Here is a 9,692-nt window from a genome sequence, read left to right on the forward strand (position 1 = left end):
GGTAAAGTCTTTTAAGTTTTTAGAGCTGCGCTTAAAGTCGCCGTGCGAAGGAAAGGGGAGCGCAGAGTGCGGGCGTAAGGGCGGTGGGGCCGTTTGGCAGCGGAAGAGATGCTTCTGCTTCTCGGCGTTGTGTGATGGACGGAGTTAAGCCTCCCAGAGGTGCCTCCTGCAAATCGAATTCTGACCATCTGTGCCCAATTCGAGCACATTCAGCCATAATACAGAGGTGAACGAGAAAACTGTTTTGTTTCATTAATTATTAAGTGTGGTCTCTCTGTACAGAGAAACACGCGTGTTTGTGATGAGAATGGCCTTCCAGTGAAGGTTGACCAAAATTATTCTCTGCATCTTGTACATCAGAGACAAGCTCTTGAGAATTGGCAGGTATGTGGTAGGTATTTATGTTGTAACAGTGCTTATTCTCTGTGACTTTTGAGCTATTGAATAGGTAGAATACTTAAAGTTATGAAACAAGGCGCTGCATTTCCAGATAACTACTTAAAAGCTCGGTTCTTGAAATCTTTGGTCTAAAAAATTTGTATATATATATTTTTTTTTTACTTTCAGTTCTTTAAAACAAACAAACCCAAATCGAAGCAGAAAAGAAACAAACAAACAACCCCCCTCCGCATCACTTTCCAGAGGGAAAGAATTCGGTTCCACTTGGCTTTTTATGATCTTGGTACTTCCATATTTCTAAGGGTTTGTAAAATCCAATACTAAATGTTTTGGGGTGTCTGAATTATGCCTGCTATAGGTAATTTGTGCTTAGTGAATTCTCTGACGAGTTAACGTGGCGGTAATAATAAGATTATTTCTGGAAGAACATTTTGTTTTTATTAAGTGTTAGGTATTTAAACTGTGAAGCTTGTATAAAGACATCTTGTAAGCAGGAAGTCAAAGAAAATCTGGCAAAATAAAAATTTTCACCATCCCACTGCGGACTCCCCACCCCAGAACAGTCATCATAGAAATGATATTTTGAAGAGACATTTGGAGGTCATCTAAGTGTGACCTCCTGTTGGACAAAGCCAAAGCTGACCTGATGTAGTGTTGATATTAGTCTAGGTTCAAGCAGGAGGCTCAAAAGCCTCCAGAGATGAGATCCCGCGACCCATCTGTGTGACCTGCTCCAGTGCTGCATTGCCCTCTTCCTAATCAGCTTCCAAGTTACAACTTGTGGCCATCAACTGCAGAAGATACTGAACATTTAGAAGTTCTCACTCATCTCAGTCACTAAGTATAGGAACTGCGTTTTAAAAATAACTACAGTATTATTTTTATTAATAAGATGTATGAAAAGAGATTACTGATGTGCAGCAAATACAGAAATACAACAGTTGTGGATTAAACATATGAACAGATTGATTGACAGAATTGACTTGATACCTAAAATCAAATGTTATTCTTGCTAATTACTGTTTTTAAGTGAACTCTGACTTTTAGGTTAACTACTATATGTAGGAAGAGATTTTTGGCATGTTTAGGAATTTAGCTGCAGAACAAGGTTGATTTGTCTTTTGCTGGTCAGGAACTAGTGTTTTTAAATAAGACAACACAAAAAAAAAATTCTTTCTAGGAGTTGCACTTCTTTCTAGAAGTAATGAAGTGCACATAAACATCCTTCCTCTTACTTGGCAATTTGATGTATTACCCAATGAATTACTGAATATAGGGTAGCAGAACTGTTCGTGAGTTTCGCGAGTTCAGAAAACCTGCTTTGATAGTTCAGGATTGCTGAGAGCCATACAAAGGAGCCCTCTTTTGTGCTCTCATTTTTGCACTCTGCGCTGCACAGTGGCCCCGTGTCAGCCTTAGGAATGGGAGTGCAACCACCTGTCTTACACTGTGTCCTGTAGTAAGATACTTTTGGATGTGTGATAGCTGGTCTCATATTCCATAGGGTAAAAGTCTGCCTTACTCCCTGAATGAATTTTCCCACTGCCAAGATACGATACAGATGTGGACTGTCCCTTAATCTCTTGCTCTTTTGCTTCACATCTGACTTTTGTTATGTGACTGGCTGTCCATTGCGAGCTGGACTGAGATTCCCTACCTGTGCTATTTAACTGGAGCCGTTAACTACCTCATGTCCTGTCCGTCATCAGTGGATAAGTGATCCAAGGTATGGTTTCGAACCAGAACCTATGATGTTCTGTGGTTCCAGCTTCCAGCCCAGTCTGCCTGTCTCCGGTTGTGCACTCTTCGTAATGCTTTTGCACCAGCAGTCTTTCTGATAACCTAAGAATAGTATCCACCCTGCCTGAGACCAAAAGTAATTTGTTCTTTCTGCCAGTTAATTTGGCATATTGCTGAGCAAATATTGCAGAATGCAGTTTGCTTCTTTTTTAATGTGGAACATATTATCCAGTAAGGGAATGAGATGGAATTCACATATCAAATATCCTCAACTGCACTGTAATATCAGTAAGGAATTGGTTTACAATATGGCTGGCTTCTTATGTTCTTCCTTCAGTATCAGATTAAAATGTACATACAGTATCTTGAAACCATCATACCCAATGGACTGAATTATACTCATTAACATAAACAATTTTAAATGCAGGCAGTGTTTCACTCCTCTGTTGTCCTTTCTCATCCTTCTTTCTTCTCACTAAGTAAAATTAGCTCAGCTCTATTGCGATAGATAAGATTAATTAGAAAAAAAAGAAATCAAACTTTAAGAAAAAAAAGAACTATCATAATTCACCAGAGTCCATCAACTCTGCTAACTTGTTTTGAATGCCAAATTCAATGTAAGTTAGCCCAGACTTCGCTGAAACACATACTTTTATAATCTGGCTGCATTTCTTTTTTTAATCTGTAGGATATGTGGTAGAAATACTCTTTTTTAACTGTTCAGAGTTAGTTGGTGACCTACTATTACATCCTGTCTTACTTTGGTTAATCGCAGATTGGTGGTGGAGAAGGAAGAATAAGCTAATACTGGGCATGTGGAACTGACGCATGGCGTGATTTTTCAAGGTGGGGTAGCAGATCCTGACAAAGATGGAGTTAGTTCTACAGAGTAAAACTAATATGTACTTAGTAACACATTTTCAATAAATACTTATGGACATTTGGTCATGTTTTTTCCAAACTTTTAGAGAAATATTAATGCATTACATGTCATGCCTTTATCAAGCAAGGTTTGTCTGTCCCTGGTTTAAAGAGGCTTTGTCACTTTTTTGTAGTTTCCACTTTTTTTAATGAGTCCTCTGGAACGTATTTCAGCATCTTTCTTTTTTAGCCTCTCTGCTCCACTTCCTTTCTAGTCCAGCAAAAGAGAAGAGGAGAATAGTTAGCTAATCCCATTCCTCTTCCTTCTTCTCTCCCACCCCAGCCAAACTGAATCTCAAATCAGCAGATTGAATTTGTCCTCAGAATGGAATTTAGGTGGTGAAAAGAAATGCATTCCCAGTGTGGTGTCTTCCACCAAGGGAAAGTGTTGTATGTGAACATACGCAGAGTCAGTGATTAGATGATGACCCTGGTAACTGTGGTTTATACTAACCAGTTGTACACTTGTATGTACGTACTCAGTTTTACTCGGAGTGTGTGCCAAAGGCGGGTTATTATCTGGGAGATGAATCAGAGTTAAAGCTCCTGGGGAATGAAGGGATAGTGAAGTGCGACAATTAACTAACAAAAAAGGTGTTCTTCCAGTGGTTTTTGTCCTCAATGTTTCAAAATTTACTCTAATAATCAAGTGGTCACACAGTAGAAACCCAAGACTGGGAGAGAAGTAACACTCCTATGCTAAACAAGATTTCCTAATGCATGAAAGGGTTAGTATATCAAAGCTGATAGTTCAAGTCTTGATTTCATAGGTGATAAGTAGCAGAAGTAATTGAGCTGGCTGTTTAGAAATCATAACTAAATGATTTTACTTCCTGAATACATGCCGACGTGTTTTCCTTCAATTTCCACTCTTCTCTCCACCTGCTCAATCGTGAGTATATCAAAAACATTGACTTCTAGTTAATACTCAAATGTAGGAGTGGTACTATTCAGTAATTTATTTTCATCTGAACTCCACGAGTTTGTTCTTTCCTGTTTCTTGGGCTTTACCTCTAAAGGAGAGGTTTGTAATGATACGTGTCCACTAAATAACTTTATCAGGAAAACGTTGGTTACAGGGATAGACTTCATGCTCTGGATCACAGTTTTATTCTCAGTGTCTTTATTTCTCCTGCCCCAAGCCCCACTTTTCCTTGCTTTTGAGCTGGTGATGTGTATCTACTTATCGGTTGGCTGAGCATGTTTTGGGAAAGACAAATTGTCTCTTGGCTTCTGAGCCTCCTTTGTAAGACGCTGTTTTCCCCACTGCTAAGGTAGCAAGGAGAGTACATCCAAAACCATTGTTGCCAGAAACTCTAGACACATTTCAGAGGAAGAGCTTAGCTGTAAAACTTGGCCATCTGGTCAAAATTCTGCTAAAGGGCTTTCTAGGAAGACATCTTCCATTTCTCCTTTCAATGTTTCCTTTACAAATTTTAATTTCTTTGTAAAGTGTTTCAGAAAGTCATTTTAAATCAAGTTTATTTGCTTCTTTGTTTTTCCCCGTCACAAAGACCTTGATAACACCTTGTCATAATGCTTCAAGCTGCATGTATTTTGTTTCAGTCAAGTTAGGATAGAGTATTTTAGTAAATCCTGTCAAAGCCCGTTAAGATGGTGGCCTGCACAGCTCTATACATGTCGAGACAAAATTATTGGCAAACAGATCTTTTTACTGCAGTCAGAACTTGCTCTTTTGGGAAGAAGTTGTTCTTGCCTGCAGTAGGGAAGTTGCTCACAATGGGCAATTGAGTCAACCACAGCTGAGGAAATACCGAAGGGTGATGAGAGAAGCAGAGCCTTCTAGTTACCAGTGCCACTTCAGAAATGACAATCCATCAGGATTTTGTTTTAATCTTAAACTGTTGTGCTGCTCTGCCAGCTCAGCATTGATGGGTGTGGCTTGGCCAAAAGCTGGGCAATGTGCTGGGAAAACGAGGCTGTGGTAAACAGCTGTGTAATGAAGTGACATGTAGGGACAGTCTGCAAACCTAGTTCTACTATGCTGAAAAATTCATCTGTCTCTTCTTTTGCTTGCTTGTTTTGTTTTCCCTGCCTATTTTACTCATACTTGCCTTTGAAATTTAATTATTTTTTAAATTATTATTATTTGAGGGGATAATTTTTTTTTTTTTTTCTGAATGAGTGACCTCAGGTGTTTATTTTTTTCTGTCACTCATGCAGTTTGACGAGTGTGTTAACTCTGTTGGCAAATACCCCATTTAAAGTGCTTGAGGAAGACTACTTATTAGTTTTTTTTCTACAGGGGAGCTGACAGGAAGGGAGTTTGAAGAATCAGTTGACTGCCGCCATCTCTGCAGGAACAGTATGGGGGAATTGGCTGGCTGGGCTGCCTTGCATTTCTCACCCTTTGCAGGCAGTTGTTATTCTCACATTATATTTTGTGTATCTGAACCATTGGTAATTGGTGACAGAGAAGCAGAAAATACCAAATCAGATCATCTTGCCCTTATAACTTTGTCTGACATCATCTGAGAAACATACTCATTGCTGCCATGGAAGAACAAAGCTGGTGAAAATACTCTTTTCCCCTCCGAACCATACTTCTTTCCCTGTATCTGGAGAGGGGCAGTATATCAAAATATTCATTACCATGTACTGTCTTTAACTGTAGAATATTGCCAGAGCAGAAAATACTTGTTGGGTGCTAGCTGACTATTCACTGAATGATGTATTTCTGTAGAAGCAAATTTACCCTCCTCTTCCCTTGTGCACACCTGTTGTCACCAGTTCATGTTTGGGGACACTACTAACCGATCACCCCTCCATTTGCATGCTGCTTATTAGATGCAGTTTTTCTCTTTCTGGCTTTGTACCATTTCTTTTTACTATTGGTGAATATCGTCCTGAAGTTGCTTTCGGTATATATTGTTTTGCTTTTGTAATGTACCTCTGTATTTGTGTTCTACTTTCCTGTTATCCTTGTTTCTTCTTTTTTGTGTGTAGACGTCTCTTACTTTGCTAGCTTAACACATCCCTCTCTCCTGCTGCTTCCCTTTTATTCGTATGCTTGCTAGAACTGGAAAGCTAATAGCTCATAACTTGCTTCCCATTTATCAACCCAAGAGGTTTCAGTGGGGGAAGATGGGATGACGTGTCTTCTTCTAGGAAAGTGCTTGGCTCTCCTCTGCTTGAGGGATGTGTGTTGGGGTGCTAGTCTTTGTGCCTTGACTCTGGCCCTATAATTAGTTGTACTGAGCCCCAGTTAGTATATTACTCTGTCTGAACTGGGTGCCAGCCTCTGAGGTTCTTAAACTTTTTAATCTTTAAGTCTCTTTTCATATAGTGTTTTTGGCACAGTAGCTGCAAAGATGCCACCTGTATTTCTTTCCAACTTACTCCTCTTGCTGCCTGCTGATGGCTGTGGCATGCACAGGTTTGGTACTCAAACTTCTCCTTGGTTTCTAGCTATTGCTGTTCAGGAGGGGAGGCAGGGAGAGGAAGAGCATCTGCTGAACTCCTGTTCCCTTTGCCTAGTGCCTATCTCCAATGCCTGCTTCTGCCTAGAAGTGCTGGCACCGAATTGAAAGCAGCCCAGTTCTTGTGCATTGCAGCTGATTCCCACAGGTTTCAGAATAGCAGCTGTGAAAAGGCAGTTTTCAGTTTGTTGCTGTGTGGGGGAAACTCTGAGCAGCAGGAGAGGCAAAGTGTTTGTATGTGGGTACCAGGCTGCATCAACTTAGGTTTGCATTTTGAAGGTTATTTTCACAGCTATAAGCGTTGAAGGCTTTTCATTTTTTGTTTAAAATTCTCTAGAAGTTGATGGTACTTGCCCAAAAGCATTTATTTTTGGTTCTTATTTATTTTGCAGCGTGGAGATAAAACATATGCTTCTCTTCAAGCATGATTACTTGTATGCATAAGTTTAAGAATATTCTTGAGTGTTTTTCCTGTCAGGAATGGGAAAAGCATTAATTAGCAGCATTGTGACGAATGAACAGAGCTACAGCGAGTACTTCTTTAACTACATGACCTGGTGAAGAAAAATTAGAAGAAAAGGTGATTGTACAAGAATTTTCCTCCAGCTCTGTTTCCATTTTTCTCTCATGCATTAATTATTCATTTCTGTTCAATTGTCTTGGCTGTGGGGTTTTGGAAATAGAGGCCGGCAGCTTCTGTTTAATGAAAGTGCTGGAGGGATACTCTCAGTGATAGTATAGACATAAAAAAAATCCCTAGGATAGTACTTTGAGTAGACTTGGGCCACAGACAAGGACGTGGAAGAAAGGACAAAGCTCAGATAGTGTATAAATGAGATCTCCAAAGAGATGATGTACAAAGATTAGGGGAGAAATGGAAATCAGCAATGGAGAGTTTCATGGACTGAGTTGAAGGTATTGAGAAAGTATGTGGAACTGAATTAATTTTGGAGTAGAGAAACTGTTCAGCAAGGACAACGACAAAGTTAAGAGGAATGAATTTGTAGCAGAGAAATCCACTGGTTGTGAGAGTTATGCTTTTCAGTATGAAACAGAAAAGAAGGCGGAATATCTTGGGTATAAGAATTTGCAGGAAAGATATTGGGCTAGGAAAAAGAGATAAGGATTAAGCTGGGAAAAAGTGAATTGTCTCAATATCCATGTCAGTGTAATACAGAGTAGCAAGGGCAAAGAGCTGGTGAGAAACTTGTGCTCAGAAGTTGGAGTCTGTGGAAATCGCAGTGGTAGGATGTAGTACATTGGGGAAAACAGTGTTTTCATGGTCCCAGATTTTTTTCTGCGGAAGGTTGCAGGTTTTTCATGTGTTGAGGTTTTTCTTATGGTGAATTCATGAGTTTTCTTTTTAAAAAATAAAAATCCACCTCCAGGCAGTCTGCGCCAAATATTTATCTTGCTGGCTTTTGCTGGGGAGCATCCCAGTTTGTGCCTATTGCTCATACGTTCCTTCATTTATTTCTAAATTATGTATTCTGAGGCCTTGTAGCAAGGTACTGGTGTCTGTTTCTCATTCAAAAGTGTTCTATGAATGTTTCACCATTCCAACTGTTTAATACATCAAATATGCATTAGTGTTAAAATATTAATATTGACCAGTTTTTTTTTTTTTATTTTGATCTCCTTATGGATGGAGCATAAACAAAGAAAAGAAATAAAAATAAAGAAGAAGTGGTTGTTTGGTATAGAACTGATATTAAATCATCTTAGCAATCAGTTCCCCTCTGACTCTCTCTTCCTTCCTACAGTGTCATTAAAAGGCAGAGGATTTTCCAGTCTCTTACCAGTGGGGATTGAAGAGCAACAAATAGTGATATTATTTGGAGATGGGAGTTAACAAAATCCATGAGAAATTTTTGTTTCTGGTAGTCTCCAACTTGCAGAGTTGGAGTATTTGCCTGAATGGACACTTAGATTCAGCTTGTGGTGACAACACCAAATACAGTATCATTCTCAAAACCACACACATGCTACAAACGGTGGAGGTTCTGAGTGTGCTAGTAAGTGGTTATGAAGTAATTGGAAGCATTTTAGCTTAAATGTTCTGTGATACAAATTCTACCAATCTCATTTATATGGTTTTGGGTTCTTTTCAGAATGCTTTAGCTCCCAAATTTAATTACTTTAAAAACATCACTTGAGATTTTTAAGGCCAACTTCTAATGTTGTCTTTCTCTGCCATCCAAGTTTTTAGGTATTCTTACTTAATGCTTCCAGAACTTTTTCCATGATAATAAATGTTAGAAAATGACTAGCTATGTCTTGTGTATATAAGCCTTCTGTTTTACCACTTGGAACATAAAAAAATAAATATCCTATAAAGGTAATCTGATAATTATGAGATCTGGCAGCCTGTGAATATATAGATATGTTTTGCTCATGTGTTGCTGAAAAGGAAGTAAATTAAGAATGTCATTCTTAACCATGTAATTTAAAGGTGATCTGCAGATCAGTCACCCACTAGTATCAGTGTATATGAGTATTTTTGTGCATGGCTCTAACTCGGGAACCCTGTCTGTAGCATGGTTAGTACCTTACGGGACTGCTGTTACAGTGAGATGAGGGTTCATTTGACCCTTCTTTGCCCCCACCTCCCACAGGCTGGGCTGGGGACTTTTAGGAGTAGTACTGGCTTTTTAAGGCCTCTTTACTTTCTAAATCGCAAGGAAGGACAGTGGTACACTGTGAACAGGGCTGGGTATTATTGGTGGTCCTTGCTTGGCTCTTCAGGTCTTTTAAATAACCTCCAAGGATGGTGACTCCACCACTTCCCTGGGCAGCCTGTTCCAATGCTTGACAACCCTTTCAGGGAAGACATTTTTCCTAATATCCAATCTAAACCTTCCCTGGCACAACTTGAGGCCATTTCATCTTGTCCTATCACTTGTTACTTGGGAGAAGAGACTGACATCCACCTCGCTACAACCTCCTTCCAGGTAGTTGTAGAGCGCGATAAGGTCTCCCCTGAGCCTCCTTTTCTCCAGGCTAAACAACCCCAGTTCCCTCAGCTGTCCTATCCCTTGTTACTTGGGAGAAGAGACTGACATCCACCTCGCTATGACCTCCTTTCAGGTAGAGCGCGATAAGGTCTCCCCTGAGCCTCCTTTTCTCCAGGCTAAACAACCCCAGTTCCCTCAGCTGCTCCTCATAAGACTTGTTCTCCAGACCCTTCACCAG

This window comes from Pygoscelis adeliae, unplaced genomic scaffold (assembly GCF_000699105.1).
Source record: "Pygoscelis adeliae isolate BGI_AS28 unplaced genomic scaffold, ASM69910v1 Scaffold9, whole genome shotgun sequence".
In the NCBI taxonomy this organism is placed as follows: domain Eukaryota; kingdom Metazoa; phylum Chordata; class Aves; order Sphenisciformes; family Spheniscidae; genus Pygoscelis; species Pygoscelis adeliae.